The 16,173-nt window shown below is 43.0% G+C and overlaps 1 protein-coding gene across 1 annotated transcript in view; it reads left to right on the forward strand.

Moving 5' to 3' along the window:
- Window positions 1-424: 424 nt before the first annotated feature.
- The window catches only part of LOC143280560 (uncharacterized), an 84,755-nt gene continuing 69,006 nt past the window's right edge, over window positions 425-16,173 (forward strand). The window contains exon 1 of the mRNA XM_076585253.1: window positions 425-504. The gene's annotated coding sequence lies outside the window, so the exon portion shown is untranslated. The remainder of the gene's footprint in view (window positions 505-16,173) is intronic.

Here is a 16,173-nt window from a genome sequence, read left to right on the forward strand (position 1 = left end):
ACACTATGCATACATACATTTGAACATACATGTGTACCAAACAGCTACCCTCAACACATACGCACACACAGGCATGTACAAACATACATAAACACTTGTGCGTCTGTGCGCATGCACACACACACAAAATACACATTCATATACAAGCATGTAGTTATGTACACATACATATATGTATACACACATAGTCAAGCATAGCTAACACAAAGGAAGTGGACCTGCCACAATTGAACTTACTGCTGAGGGAAAAGGTGAGTTTTGAGACGAGATTTAAAAGATGCAAGGGAATCAGGATGATGGAGGTTATCAGGGAGCTTGTTCCACAAATGTGTGCTTGTGTTATTCATTGGTTATTTCATATTTCATGTTGTAAAAAGATCAGTAAAAACTTATAAGTGTCCTTGTTGATGCTGTTTCTAGCCAAGAAACTTGGTGAACCAGGTGGGTCCCCTGTAAACACGAGCTTGAACCTGGACTTGCCGCCCTTACAGAGGACTCTGTTCAGTAAGTGGTTTTTCCTCACACATTTCCTATCAGTTACAGCATTTGTCTATTTCCAGATTTTGATGGTTTGTTGAACATTGTGTAATTTGTATGCCTATCATTTTGGAAGATCATTAACCGGTTCAGTGCCAGGGAAATTAGTAAGAAAGTGCTCACCGCTTGAGGACTCGGGCTTTTTTTTTTCTTTTTCTTTTTTTTTTCTTTTTCTTTTTTTATATAATTCTAATGGAAAAAAGTATAGAGATACAGAATCTGATATTTTTCCCCATTTATTTTGATTGTAGATAGCTATTCAAGCATTTGAAAGTGATTGTTGTAATCTTTGTGCTTAAAGAAAGTCTGTTGTAATCTTTGTGCTTAAGAAAGTCTATTTCCACCTCCACAGAGTGACATCAAAAACAGAAACAAACAAAACAAGAGAGGCAAGGCCTTCAAGACTCACTTGTGATACACTTAAAATTTAAAAAAAAATCTAATCGTTAAAATGTGTTCTGTATTTGTTATTATAAAGCTTCGCGTTAAAAAAAAAAAGAAAAAAAAGTCCTAACCAGATACGAACCTCGCGTGTTCAGGTGAGAAGAAACTGCCTAATCCATTACACTATCGTGGCTCCTTAACTGACGTTCTAAAATTTAACATTTGAACATACTTTTTCAAAGGGCGATAAATCAATTGCGATATTCGCAGTGAGAACGCTGTTTAAATCATATTATTCTGGTGTATCTTGGGCATTAAAAAAATCTTTAATGGCAATAAAAAATTCTTTTTAATGGCTATCGCTGCAATCTCACTGCAACATTTAGCCGTTTTCACTAGATCTAGATAGATGTACAAGTTTAGTTACACCCGCCGGGAATGTAGTATGATACGGTCGATTCAGTTTCTCTTTTATGTTCATTCTAGTTTTATAGTTTTAAAGTTGATATGAAAATTTAGTATTTTGTTAAACTAATAACATGTAGAGCCAAGTACAAGTACTTCTAAACGTCGTAAGAAGTGAAAAGGACATCATTTTCAGAAAAGTCAAGACTGGAAATTTAAGATAAGATAAGATAAGAATAACTTTATTATCTCCAACTGGAGAAATTTGGTCAGGTGCATTATCACAACATAGACAAGTAAACAGCATGGGGACCATAACTGTAAAAGTCAACAACAGCTTTTACGAATATTACAAAGATACAAATGTAAAAAATATCACATACACCGTTTCATACATACATCCACACACTGCAGGTAATAACTAGTATTCTTAATGTAAAAACAGAAAGAATTAAGAAACATTATTTGAATATAATTATAAACATAGCCTACTATCCTGCACATTGATTATAATAGACAGATAAGAATAAAGATAAATTGCAGAAAACCGCAACCAGATAATCAGCACCCACCCGCACCCCCACCCCCCCCCCCCACCCACCACACACACGCGGATTACTTGATTAAACAAGAGTGATAAACATATGTTCTCAAATAAAAGCATTTCACATATTCGCTTTTAAAAACATTGTAATTAATTATTACACTGTAATTATTAACAGAAATATATTTGGAATATGGACGTGAGCATTAGACATATTCCATTGTACATTCATCCTGCATGTTGCACATTATTCCTCCTACATATTGCACATTCATTATAACCAATTGTCACGTTTTTAAGCTCAGTAAACACACACACACACACACACACACACACACACACACACACACACACAACACAACACAACACAACACAACACAACACAACACACACGAGTTATCAAGAATTTAAAAGGTGGATTGAATGTGGAATAAAAGTCTTCAGAGCTCTGGATTTCAGCTTAAAAGTTCTGTAGCATTGTCCTGATGGCAATAGCTCATAATACTTTGCTAAAATATGGGTGTCATAAGTTGCTATCTGCCTGCTTTTTTTTTAACCACTCGACTTTCATACAGCTCTTGCATACTAGCTTGTTTCACTCCCACAATTTTACTGCATACACTCATGACATCGTTCAAAACACGCTTACTCCTCACTCCCAAACTTCCATACCAGCACATAAATGAAACTGTGAGCACGGACTCAATACAACATCAGTAATAACTTTGAAGAATATTTGAATTTATACCAGCATTGCTAAGCTTCTGTAAACAAAAAATTCTAGATTGACATTTCTTATGAATGGAATCAACATTTCTGTCAAAAGTCAGCTTATTGTCTAAGATGGTCCCTAAATATCTATATTCATTGACCCTCTCCACTGTTTGGCCATCAATAACAAGGTTAGCTACAGGCAAGGGGTCTTTACGAAAATCTATTAACATTTCTTTTGTTTTCAATATGTTGAGATCCAGATAGTTTTTCTCACACCAAGAACAGAACTTTTTAATTTCACTGAAATAAATAGCATCAGAGTTGGACAGATCTTCAGTTGCTGAATCATCAGAATATTTTATGACAGGAGTTTCCTCTGTGCCTCTGCAGTCATTTGTGTACAGTGTAAAAAGAACAGGGGACAGCACTGTACCTTGGGGTGCACCAGTAGAAGTAGATTTTAGAGAAGAGAGGGCAGAATGAAAGCGGACGGACTGAGTTCTATTCAGAAGAAAACTTACTATCCAAAGAGTAAGCTTCGGATCAACATCCATGCCTAGCAGTTTGAGGGCATCAGTTCAAGGGTATTAACTTGCATGGTTTGTAATTTTTAACTGTGAATTCCGACTGATTCTGTGGATATTTTTATGGCAGTTTGGGGCATAATCCAGTAAGTGATGAGGTGTTTACAAATCTTTCTCTGAATAAATATTTAACGGTCTCCTTCTCCAACTTTCCATCACATGTTATCGTGTATTGTCCATTGAATATAGGATTGAATGGGCAGGTCAACAACTTGAAACAAAATGGCGTCGTTCGCGTTCGCGAAGAATATGAGCAGGCGCTTTGAATGTGTATAAATATGTGTATGCAGTTTATTTTTGCCCATGACCTTCAGGGCTCAGCCAACAGATCTGTAAAGTCCACTCGTTGTATTGATTTTAGTATTTTCTGAAAAAGACTACTTGGGCGAATGAACATAGTGAAAGCCCTGTTCACTGAGAGTAAAACACGCAAGCTTTTTATGTATTGAGTATAATTTCAAAATGTAATGTTTAAGATGAGAAAGATCAGTTTAAAGCAAATTAAGTCCCCTAGCATTAATTACAGAGTAATTTCCCTTTTTTTACTATCTGCACCAAAACGTTTTAAAAATAAATAAAACTTCCATGCTTAGCAAAAGAAGTTCCTGTTTGAACAAAAAATGATAATAATGACTGCTCTTGTTGTTGTGTCAGAATATCAGATCAAAGTGCCAAGTTTAGAGAATACAAAAAATATAAATATAACAGTCAATGCAGTTTGCATATAATTAGGCTTTTTTTTTTTTTTTGTGTGTGTGCCCATCCCAGAGGTGCAATATTGTTTTAAACAAGATGACTGGAAAGAACTGAATTTTTCCTATTTTTATGCCTAATTTGGTGTCAACTGACAAAGTATTTGCAGAGAAAATGTCAATGTTAAAGTTTACCACGGACACACACACACACACACACACACAGACAATCGAACACCGAGTTAAAACATAGACTCACTTTGTTTACACAAGTGAGTCAATAAAATTGGAAATAACATGCTTATTGGCAATCTATACCTGCAGAAGAAAATAAAAGCAGTAATATGTTCATGATCAAAATAAGAACGTTTGTAAACTTGAAAGTGAATAACTGTCCCAACAATGACAAACAAGGATTCTATCAAGATACAGTCAAACATGTTCTCAACAAGCAGTCAAGTTTTTTCTTTACACCAAAGAGTGTACCCCCTTTAGAAGAGGATCAAGAGACAGTCAGTAATGTTCTCAACGAGCAGTCAAGCTTTTTCTTTACACCAAAGAGCGCCCTCCCTTTAGAAGAGGAAACTGTTTGATGATAATTACTCCCTCTTGGTTGCAATTGAGGCAATAAGTGTTTCCAGTGCATTCAGTTTGTCCACTCTACAAATTAGCCGGTCAAGTAATCAGTGACAAAAAGCGTGAAAAAAAAAAAAAAAAAAGAATTTGTGATTTCCCATCCATTGTCTGTCAACCCTGGGTTTCATGAAAATCATGGATTATTGGCTTTTGTCTAGTTCCTGCTAGATGATCACTGTGAACGATAGAAAGGTCTTGGCCAGTCCTGATGAACTCGAGACATGGCTATACCACTTCGATTTCCTTTGCTTTACAGTGGTTAGTAGATCATCATGTGGCCCACTTGCTTGCTTGACTCTTCTATGCACTTCATCGTTTGTGATGTTGTCCCTTTATGTGATGCCAAGGATCTTCCAGAAGCATCTTATCTCTGTGGCTTGTATCTTATTTCTCTAGTTCAGCTATCAAGGTCCAGGGAGAGTTACCACTCTTTACTTTTTGTCAAGGTCCATGTTTCGCAGGCATATATAAATATGGAAACAAGGAGGTCTGTAAGCCCTCGATTTCTTGCAGTCCCACAGTTTTTCTTGCATGAGATTGTGAGAAATCGTAGTCGTTCCCCTCCCACGTTTCTCTCAATTGCGAGAAAACATGGGAGTGAAACAACCACAATTTCTCAAAATCCCACGATTTCTCTCAAAGTGGGCTTACAAGGGCACATTAGTCTGAGCTGAGCGTGATATTGCTGTCATGGTGTTCACGTGGGTCAGTCATAATCCTCTCCAGGAAGATGTTGAAGAGAGTGGAGGATAGTAAACAGTCTTGACTAACTCCAACAATTATTCTGAACCAGTCTCCAATGCTGCCATTGAAGTAGACTGCACTGCTGGCCTTTCCATACATACCTTGTATAACCATGATCAAGTTGGCATTTATGTTGTACAGCGTGATGGTTGCCCACAAGGTTCGTCCCATACCCTGTCAAAGGCCTTCTTAAAATCAACAAAGATATGGTAGAGGTCTTGCTGGTGTTGTAGGTACATCTCGCACAGTATCTTGAGGTTGAATATTTGTTCTGTTGTGCTGCTTCCTGGTCTGAATCCCGCCTGTTCTGTGATGATATGTTCTGCACCAAAAACTGAGTCATTCTCACCTGCTGAAAATTGTCTGATTGGATAGATCGACTGGACAAAGCATTGGATATTGCTGTCAGTTTTGTCACTGTCGTTGTCATCACCCTCAAATTCAAACCAAACATCAGACAAGATAGATACATCTCTCATTATTATTACCACACATAACCATCAACGCAGCTTGCAAAGTTGTGTTAATCTGTTGACTGAGACCACAGTTTCCAACGCCCTTTTGTATATGATGCAAACCCACTTTTCATGTGCACTCAATGTAGTCCCTCTTACCAAATTTGGAAGCCATTCTGGAGTAGGGATCATCCATGTGGTACAACACACCCACTGAAACAAATCAGGGCTTGGCACAGCTGTTCTACCACGCCCCCTCCCTCCTGGTCGTTGGCGTGTTGTCGAGCTTGACCCACGGCCACACTGTATTGTTGGTCTCCAACGTGACACAGACACTGTGACTTGAGCAACACACTCTTCCCCTTCACTATCACGGTCACTCACAGCTGCCGATGTTGTACGCTTGCGACTTGGTACTTGGCAAGATGCCCAGTCTCCATCACTATCACTCTCCCCCTCAGACAATGAAACTTCATCATCATACGGCAATTCTTCGCCCGAATCTTCATTTTGCTGGCCTGGCTGCAGTCTCAGTTGCTTGTTAACTTGCTCAGTTGTGAAGTGGCATTGTCTGCTTGTCGATGCAACCATTTTGGAAAATGAGAAGATCGAAGTTGTGGATAAAACTATAATAAATTCACTCAGAAACTTGCAGAAGGACTGAAAAGATGGCGTCAATCGATAGAAGGGGATTTGCCTTGTCACATACACAAAATATGGCCTTTCAAACCTCCCCAAAATAAGAGTGGTAGGTTTGTGAACGATCTACCCTGATCTGGTTACTTTTTGGCGACATTGGTGGGCTCCCTAGTGGTGCCAAAAGGCGACAACGGCGGCCAAAGTGTTAACTAGCACGTTGTTTACCAACTTACACAGTGTTAACGTGCACATTGAGACATTGTATTAAGATTACCCTCTTGTACACAGTACACAACCAGTACTGAAATAGATCTGCACATGTCAAGCACATAGAAAACTGACCCACAGTCAAAAATATCATTGCACATCATTTCCCAGTGTGTACACATTTTTAAAGCAAATCACTTGACAACAAGGAATAATCATGTATCACAAAATAACTGCACTGACAGTGATGCACCCATGAAACAGCACAGCATTACAGCGCTGCACCCACTCACAAATCAGTTAGTCACTGTTGCCTTTTGGAATTGTTTGAATCAAAGAGTTCAGCCTACCAGGATTTTACATGGTACTCTCTGCATAGCAGTGAACTTCCCCCAGTAAGACCAGTTACAGAATGTGTAGAAGATTCACATGAAGAACACAGAATAACTGCTCTTTGCCTTTCAGTGTACACACACCCATACTAACTTTCTGACTTTCTGAACTGACCATAAACACTTGCATCAGCCTTACACGGCTAACTTTCTGTTATCAAACATAACACAAATTTATCACCTCTTACTTCTCTCCCCACTCCTATAATAGATCTGTTCAATCCTGCAGTTGAAAAATTGAAAGTTAATGCTTCTGTTACACCACTTCAATATCTAAGCAGCTTCTTCAGCTTCAAACAAGCCTAGTAATTGTCGGCCTCAAACAAACCTAGGTGTGGTTCAACAACCACCTAATGTGAGACATGACCACTCTCTGCTGGAGTCTGCAAATCAAGTGTCTAATTAGTGCCTACAATCGCTCACCCAACGAACAGACCCTCCAAGCCTCGCTCTGAACAGGAATGACCAACACAGACCTCTATACCTGGGACAGCAATTAGCTCCTCACCTTTTCTGACCTGTCATCCCTTGCTTGCTAGAGCGAGAAATAAATAAAACCCATCCTGTCAGAGCATTCACGTCAAACCTTCCCCATTATACAGGGATTAGGCAATGACTGTCAAAACATCTTTGGATTGGCCTGGATGGGGTAAACAAGAAGGGATTTAACTCTGGCTCGCTCTCCACAATGTTAAGCAGATGACAGTTTTCGCTAAAGCGGCAGCGTTTGTCTGGCAGTGTCACCGCAGAGCATGACAGTGATGGTGGAGTCTCCTATCGGTCCAACGGATGAGTAGGCAGGCAGGCTTATTGGTCGGTGTGTGTCCTCATATGGGAGAAGAGGCCGATTCTGGGTGTGCAGCACTTCCCACAGGTGTTGCAAGGGAAAACGTCTCCACAAGTTGAGCCCTGCTTCCTTCGCTCACGCTTCTCCATAATGGCCAGCGTTCTCTTGTTTTCAAACATCTTTATGCCACTGGAGCACAGCATCCTCCAGCGAGAGTGGTCAAGGGCGTCAGTTTCCCAGGAAGTGATGCCTATGTCACAGGCTTTGAGGTTAGTCTTCAAGGTGTCCTTCAAGCACTTGCAGGGTCTTCCAAGTTCACGGTGGCCTTCCTTCAGCTGGCCATACAAAAGCATCTTTGGGATCCTGCTGTCTGTCATGCGGACAATGTGTCCTGTCCAGCATAGCTGGCACTGGATCAGCAGGCTTTCGATGCTGGGCAGGCCGCTCCTCTCTTGGACCTGGAGGTTGGAGACCCTGTCTTGCCACTTTATGCCGAGGTTCTTTCGTAGGCATCTCTGGTGAAACTGTTCAAGTTGTTGAATGTGACGGCGATATGTCGTCCATGTTTCACAGCAGTACAACAAGGTGGTCAGCACAACAGCTCTGTAGGTTTTGATTTTGGTGCTGAGCCTGATGCCTTTGTTGTTTCACAGCCTGTTGTTGAGTCTGCCAAAGGTGGAGCTGGCCTTGGCGATGCGCAGCGTCACTTCTGCATCAAGGGCTCTGTTGCTGTGTAGGGTGCTGCCCAGGTAGCAAAACTTGTCGACTGACTTGATCTCTGTGTCACTGATCTTGATTGCAGGTGGGGGGGAGGCACTGGCGTTCTGTGAGCTAGCTGGTTGGTACATGGACTTGGTCTTGCTGAGGCTGATGGTGAGTCCAAAGCACCTGCAGGAGGTTGAGAACCTGTCCATAATGAACTGCATGTCCTCATGGATGTGTGCAGCAAGCGCAGTCATCAGCAAAGAGGAGCTCTCTCAACAGTGCCTCAAACACCCTGGACCTGGCATGGAGTTGCCACAAGTTTAAAGGTTTGCCATCTCTGTGAAACTGAATGTAGATGCCCCAGTCACAGTCTTGGAAGGCGTCAATCAGCATGGCAGAGAAGAGAATGGAGAACAGTGTGGGTGCCAGGACGCAGCCCTGCTTCACTCCATTTACCAAAGGGAATGGATCTGACATGTCAGTGTTTTCCTGTACTCTCGCCTGCATGCCATCATGGAATGACACAATCAGCTGGATTAGGCTCTCTGGGCTACCAAACTTTAGGAGGATCTTCCACAGTCCACGGCGGTTCACCGTGTCGAAGGCCTTAGTCAGGTCTACAAAGACCATGTGGAGCTCCTTGTTCTGCTCACGGCACTTCTCTTGCATCTGGCGTACGGCAAACACCATGTCACATGTTCCCCTGCCTGAGTGGAAGCCGCACTGTACTTCAGGGATGACTGTGTTGGAGACATGACATGGTCAACCAGTCTGTTCAGTATGATGCGGGCGAAGATCTTGCTGGCGATGCAGAGGAGAGAGATTCCACGGTGGTTATCGCAGGATGTTTTGTCTCCCTTCCGTTTGTAGATGTGGACAATTGAAGCATCCTTGAAATCCAGGGGGACCTCCCCTCTCTAACAGATAGACTGGAAGAGGGCAGTCAGCTTGTCTGTCAGCACCTCGCTCCATACTTGTAGATGTCAGCCTGGATTCCATCCACTCCTGGTGCTTTTCCTGACGTTGTCAGCTTCAGGGCCTTCCGGGTCTCGGCCTTGGTGGGAGGGCTAGCTAGCGAGTCATTGACTGGTAGCTGTGGGAGGGCTGCAATTACCTCGTTAGATATGGATGAGTCCCTGTTGAGGAGGGTGTTGAAGTGCTCTGCCCAGCGGGCAAGGATGTCTTTCTTGTCTGTCAGGAGGGTGGTCTGGTCCAAGGCTCAGACAGGGGCTGATCCTGTGACTCTTGGCCCATACACAGCTCAGAGACCATCATGAAAGGTCTTCATGTCGTGAGCATCAGCAGCGGACTGAAGCTCTTCGGACTTTCTCTCCCACCAGGTGTTCTTCATCTCACGCAGCCTCTTCCGTACGAGTTGCTTGGTTTGCTAGAACTGGTTCTCCTTCCTCTGGCAGTCTTTATTGGAAATGTGATCCTGATGCCGTATATGCAGTGTGTTCAGGAGCTTGGAGATTCCAGAGTCGTTCTCGTCAAACCAGTCTTTGTGGCTCCTCTGTTCAAAGCCGAGTGTGTCAGCTGCTACTGTGTACACAGCATCTCAAAAGCTGCTCCATACCTTGTCTACATCAGTCGATGCAGGAATTTCTTGGAGAGCTGCTTGGATTTGCTGCTGAGGCACATCCTTGGTGATAGGGAGGCGGTGGATGTTCAGTTTCCTAGGGGGTTTCTGTCTGGCTGGTTGGAGCTTGCGTGCAAGTCTGATGTTCATCTTGCTGTGTACCAGGTGATGGTCCGACCAACAGACTGCTCCTCTCAAGCAGCGTGTAATGGAAACGTCACCTCTGTCCCTCTGCCGGACAATCACATAGTCCAGCATGTGCCATTGCTTGGAGCGGGGGTGCATCCATGTATTCTTGTACTTGTCCGCTTGTTGGAAGAGGGTGTTGGTGATGGTCAGTCCATGCTGCGCGCAGAACGAGAGCAAAAACAGTCCGTTGGAGTTGCACTTGCCAGTGCCGTGCTGTCCTAGGACTTTTGGCCATGAGGAGAAGTCCATGCCGACGCAAGCATTGAATCCCCAAGGATGATCAGTCTGTCCTTTCTGTCTACCGCTGAAATGGTGTAGCTGAGCTCCTCGTAGAAAGCTTCTTTGATGTCATCAGGGTTTGTCATCGTCGGGGCATAGCAGCTGATGACTGTGGCGAAGCGATCCTTGGACAGCTTCAGACACAGGGTTATCAGCCTATCGTTTTTCCCATGTGGAAGGCTGTCAAGCTGTCGTGCAAGTTTGGTTCGTATGGCAAAGCCCACGCCTGAGGTTCTTGGTGTGCCATCTGGCTTCCCAATGCAGTAGAAGGTGTAGCCCCCTCCAACTTCCTCCAGCTGGGTTTCACCGGCAAACCTGGTTTCACTCAGGGCTGCTATGTCCACCTGGTAGCGATCAAGCATTCTAGCAATGGGTGCTGTGCGTCTTTCTGGTCTGTCGTCTCTGTCTAAGAGGGTGCGAACATTCCAGGCACCCAGAGTCAGGGCATGACTCCTGGTTCTTTTCTTCTGTTGTTTTCAACCGCTACTGGTTCTTTTCTTCTGTTGTTTTCAACCGCTAGTGTTGGATGTCCAAGTAGGTGCGGTTTCCTACTAGGTACTAGGTGAAGCAGGCTTTGTTTAGGGATCCTTTTATCTCCCCTTCTTCATGTGGGGAGAGCAGTGCGTCCCTAAAAAGGGCTGCTCTGACACTGGGAGGATATGGGCACCGCATCTGCCCCAGTCTACGGCAGACGACCATCACCCCACAGCCACCTGCGTGCAGATTTGTGACTAGGAACTGCCAGCAGCATCCTCTGCCTGTCCCCATTACCACTTCTCCATTGCTGCAGGGCTTGGGAAAGCTGGGTGTTGAAGGGCTAGCTTGTCGTTCCGACATTAGCCTGGTTGCCTGACGAGCACAGGTGACTTTTTTTTAGTGAGGAGGAGTTGTGCAGTCCCTTGCAGATACTGCCACATGTAGGACGGCCTTGGCAGGTGCAGGTTTTTTTCTTCGGAGGTTAGTCTCCTGGGAGGACTTCCAGCCAAGTATAAGAGCTCCCGCTGCCCTTTGGTCATCCTCTTCCGCCTTAAACAGCCATTGGGAAAGGTTTCCTCCTCCGCCTGGTCCATCGTTGGGAGACTTCACATGTGGCAGGTAGTACTGGGTTACATGGTACCAGTAGCAAGGGCTATGCCCCTGACCTGACCAAGTCGGGTGACAGTGATATTTTGATCACAAAATACAATGTGTCTTGCAACATTTTAAAGAATTGTAACTTATCTCTCACGCTAATGCGGAGTGTAAACATTTGCCAGTTAAAAGTCATTGTTTTCATTCTGAACAGAAACTACTAAAATTCTGTCTAATGCTAATTCTATGTTCACATTGCAACTGAAATTTTTGGATATCATAATGATTTCCCCTTGACTTCTGTTTGTACCTTCGTTATAGAATATTTTACCACCCCATTGTTTTTCCCATATCAGTGCATCATTGTCTGTTGTATGTACTTGTAAACATGCAGTGTCATTTTTTGTTTTTTCTGAGATAGTGGAATAATATGTTTCTTTAGGATTTTTTTTTTTTCAAACCTCTCGCATTCAGAGAACAAATACTTAAATTATCCATACAAATTGCAATTATGAAATAATAAAACAATCGCCCAAAATGATTTTTATTCTCTCAGTCCTTGAATCATTGCCGTATAGTCACCGAAAGGACAGTCCTCAGTGTACACAGTCTCAGCTGTGTTCACCGCCCTCCTCAACGTTGGACTGTGCGGGCACCTGGTGGCTGCTTCACCCAAGATCCCCTTTTGCGTGTTTCCCTTTCCCCTGTACTTCCCTGGGACTGGGTCCATCCTTTGAATGTGGCTGCTTTGGAGTCTCTGAGGGGGGTTCTGTAGCAGGAGTGAGTAGTGTGGCCTGATGTTCCCCAGGATGACCTCTGGGTGACTGTCCTTCGTCTGGTCGCTCCCTCTGTCCCGCTGCAGCTGCCTCCTCGTCCCCACTCGTCTCCTCTGTGTCCTCTGAGGGGGTCACTGCAACAAAAAACTGGCAAGCAGTATCCCTGCTTGTGTGCCCTAGCATAATCTACAGATGTCTTTATTGCACTGTGAAGCATGGTGGTTTGACTCGGAACACCTTGAGCAAGTTACTGGTGGCCTTGGGTTGCTCTCTGTGTGATAAATGTTAGTGGTAAAAATGTTCACTTTCAAAGTCTTTTCCAAAGGAACACCAGAGACTGTAATAAATATAAATCTCCCTGTCAAGAAATTGGTCAGTTTATTGTCTGAGTCTCTTGACCTCTCTGCCTTGATGGACCAGCGTTGTTCACATCCTATTTTCACAAGTGAGTGTTCTATTTCTGTATCAACAACTGAAGTGGGTACATTGTCCATCCAAACTTTGGTTGTGGGTTTTTCTTGTCCGGAGCTATTCTTAAGAATAAATGGATTTGTGTACACTAGTTGTAGCATAACCCCTCTCACTCTCACACCTTTAATGAGCAGCTGTTTCCTTGCCTTCTGTGTAGCAGGGTAAATCTATCACAGGCCGTTTATTTGCTGAGCGCTGACCACTATACCCTGTCCGGATGTTCTCTCACCTGCCAGACATCTCCAGGATGGAGGGATGGTTTTCAACATTGTCTGGAATGTCTTTTGCTCTGAGAAAGACCGGATTAACTACATTTGACAAAAGATGGGATTAACTAGTCGAGTACAGGAAGAAAACAACAGGTGAAAGATTCAGACTGTAACAGCACCTGCTCGCTGTACTGATTTGGTGTATGAACAGATGGCTAAGTCGAGAAAAACAACTCAGCTGGTGTAAACTTGATAGAGTATGTCTTTATTACCAAGTGTACCAGGGTCACAAGGAATATTGAGGGGATAGTATATATAACATCGAAAATCATACACAAACACAGATATAGTAGAAATTAGGATACGTACAAGTGCATATCAATATAAAAACTTGTGTATACTCACACATGCATGTACTGCACACACACACACACACACACACACACACACACACACACATACATGCCCGCACACGTGCGCACGCACACACACAGACACACACACACACACACACACACACACATGCATTTGAACAGAAGCTGCATATAACATGTGGATGGGGCTGATGACTAGATCTTCAGGTATATGGTTGTTGATTGCAAAATTCTATTCAGTCATACTGGATTTGTTTGACTGCTTTGGGGGAAAAGCTATTGGCGAAGTGATTGGTTTTTGTCCTTATACTTCTGTACCGTTGACCAGATTGGAGCATCTCGAAAATCCCAAAAGCTGGATGTGATTCGTCTTGGCTGATTGATTTTGCTTTTCTGAGTAGCCGCTTATGATATGTGTCTTCTAGAGAAGGTAGATCAACCCCGGTAATCTTGGTGGTAGTTTTTACGATTCTGTTGAGGGCTGGAACTTCTGCCTTGGAAATGTTTCCATACCAAACAGTAATAGCGAAGGTTAGCACACTTGACTGCTCGGTAGAAATCAACCATGATTTCTTTTTTAATTCCAAACTTTTTGAGGCACCAAAGAAAGTACAGGTGCTGTTGTGCTTTCTTTACAGTTTTTTCCGTATTTTTCTCGCCATTTCAAATTGTTGGAAATGATCAGTCCAAGAAATTTAAATTCGCTGATGATCTCTACTTGCTTGTCTTTAATGACAAGTGGTAAGGGGTCAGATCTGGTCTTCCTAAAATCTAAAATCAGTTCTTTTGTTTTTGATACGTTCAAGTTCTAAGTTGTTTTGATCACACCAGCTGACAAGTTCCAGTACTTCCCTATATTTTGACTCATCACTGTTCGTAATCAGCCCTTCTAGAGTAGTATCGTCGGCAAACTTGATCATGGTGTTACATTCATTTTCAGTTCCATAGTCATGTGTGAATAGTGAGTACAACAGTGGGGATAGAACACATCCCTGTGTTGAGAATGCATGTGGAAGAGGTGAGGTCACCAACTTTAACAACTTGCAGTATGCATCTTAGAAAATTTAGGATCCATGTACAAATTGATTCTGGCAGCGAGAGGTCTTTCAGTTTAGAATATAGTTTTGATGGTACTACTGTGTGAAACGCGGAGCTGTAGTCAATGAAAAGGATCCTGGCATAGCTGTTAGGATTTTCGAGATGTCTGAGGATGTGGTAGAGACCTATGCCAATGGCATCTTCAACTGATCTGTTAGCTTTATAGGTGAACTGAAAGGGATCAAAAGATGGAGGAATGCAGGTTTTTAGGAATTGTAGAATCAAATGTTTTCATTACAACTGATGTTGAGGCTACGGGACAATAATCATTAAGACAACTAGGCTGTGCTTTTTTTGGAACAGGAATGATTGTTGATTTCTTAAAGCAGTGTGGCACCACACAAGACTGAAGGGATATGTTAAATATGTCAGTGAAGACACTAGATATTTGGACTGCACACTTCTCCAAAAGGCCTGGTGAGATGTGTGTCAGGGTCAGCAGCTTTTCTCATTTTCAGATGACTGAAGTGGCATCTGACTTCATTCTCTTGGACTATGAAAGGGGGAGTGGGGGTGATTTTGGGTGCAGTCACATCAGAAGTAGGCAGTGGTTTGTTGAATCTGGAGTAGAATGTGTTGAGTTTGTCTGGAAGAGTTCTGTCAGTGCTGTTGACTGTCTGGTGGGTCATTTTATAATCAGTGATATTCTGCAGTCCGTTCCATACATTCCTATAGTTGTTTGCGGACAGGTTTTCTTCTAATTTTTTTCCTATTTAAAAACTTTGCCTTCTTAATGCATTTTTCAACACTTCTTTTTGCTGTATTGTGGACTATTCTATCATCAGTTTCACGAAAAGCTCTCTCTTTTTCCTTTAGTTTTTGCCTAACAGCCCCGTTACACCAAATTTTGTTGTTTGAAAATATTTTTATAATTTTTGATGGAATGCACACTTTCACAGAAAGAAATATAATCACACACTGTGTCGGTATATTCATTTAAGTCCCCGGCAGAGTCTTTATAAACATTCCAATCTCTACATTCGAAACAGTCTTGCAAGGTCTCTAAGGCAGGGTCCGACAATTGTTTAACAGTTTTCATGACTGGTTTTTCAGCTTTCAGTTTTTGTTTGTAGACTGGCACCAGATATATCATGCTGTGATCGGATTGTCCCAAAGGTGTGCAGCGGATCGAGTAGTACACCTTCTTGATGGAGGTGTAGCAGTGGTCAAGGGTCTTGTCACCACGTTTTGGACAGTCCACTTGCTGGTACAGCTTCGGCATAGAATTCTTGAGGCTGGCTCTGTTGAAATCACCAGCAATGATGATGGTGGAGTTGGGCCAACTGTTATCGCACTTGCTAATTTCGTCTGCTAGCAGATAAAGTGCAGCGGTGAGGTTCGCTGTGGGATGGATGTACACCACGATCAGCGTCACTGAGGAAATTTCGCATTGGAGGTAGAAGGGTTGGCACCGGATGGTTAGGAACTCCATGTCAGGGAAGCAGGCTTGCGATAGCACTTTGACACTGGAGCACCAGCGTGTGTTCATGAAGAAACACACACTGTCGCCCCTTTGCTTTTCTGAGTCAGCAGTGCAGTCAGCTCGGTGTACAGTGAAGCCTGGTGGTTGAACGGCGCTGTCAGGGATGTCCGGGTTAAGCCATGTTTTAGTGAAACAAAACACAGAGCACTCTTTGTAGTCTCTCCTCATCTGAATGTTGCCTGTGAGTTCATCAGTTTTGTTGGGTAGAGATCTAACATT

Source organism: Babylonia areolata, chromosome 3 (assembly GCF_041734735.1).
Source record: "Babylonia areolata isolate BAREFJ2019XMU chromosome 3, ASM4173473v1, whole genome shotgun sequence".
Taxonomy (NCBI): Eukaryota; Metazoa; Mollusca; class Gastropoda; order Neogastropoda; family Buccinidae; genus Babylonia; species Babylonia areolata.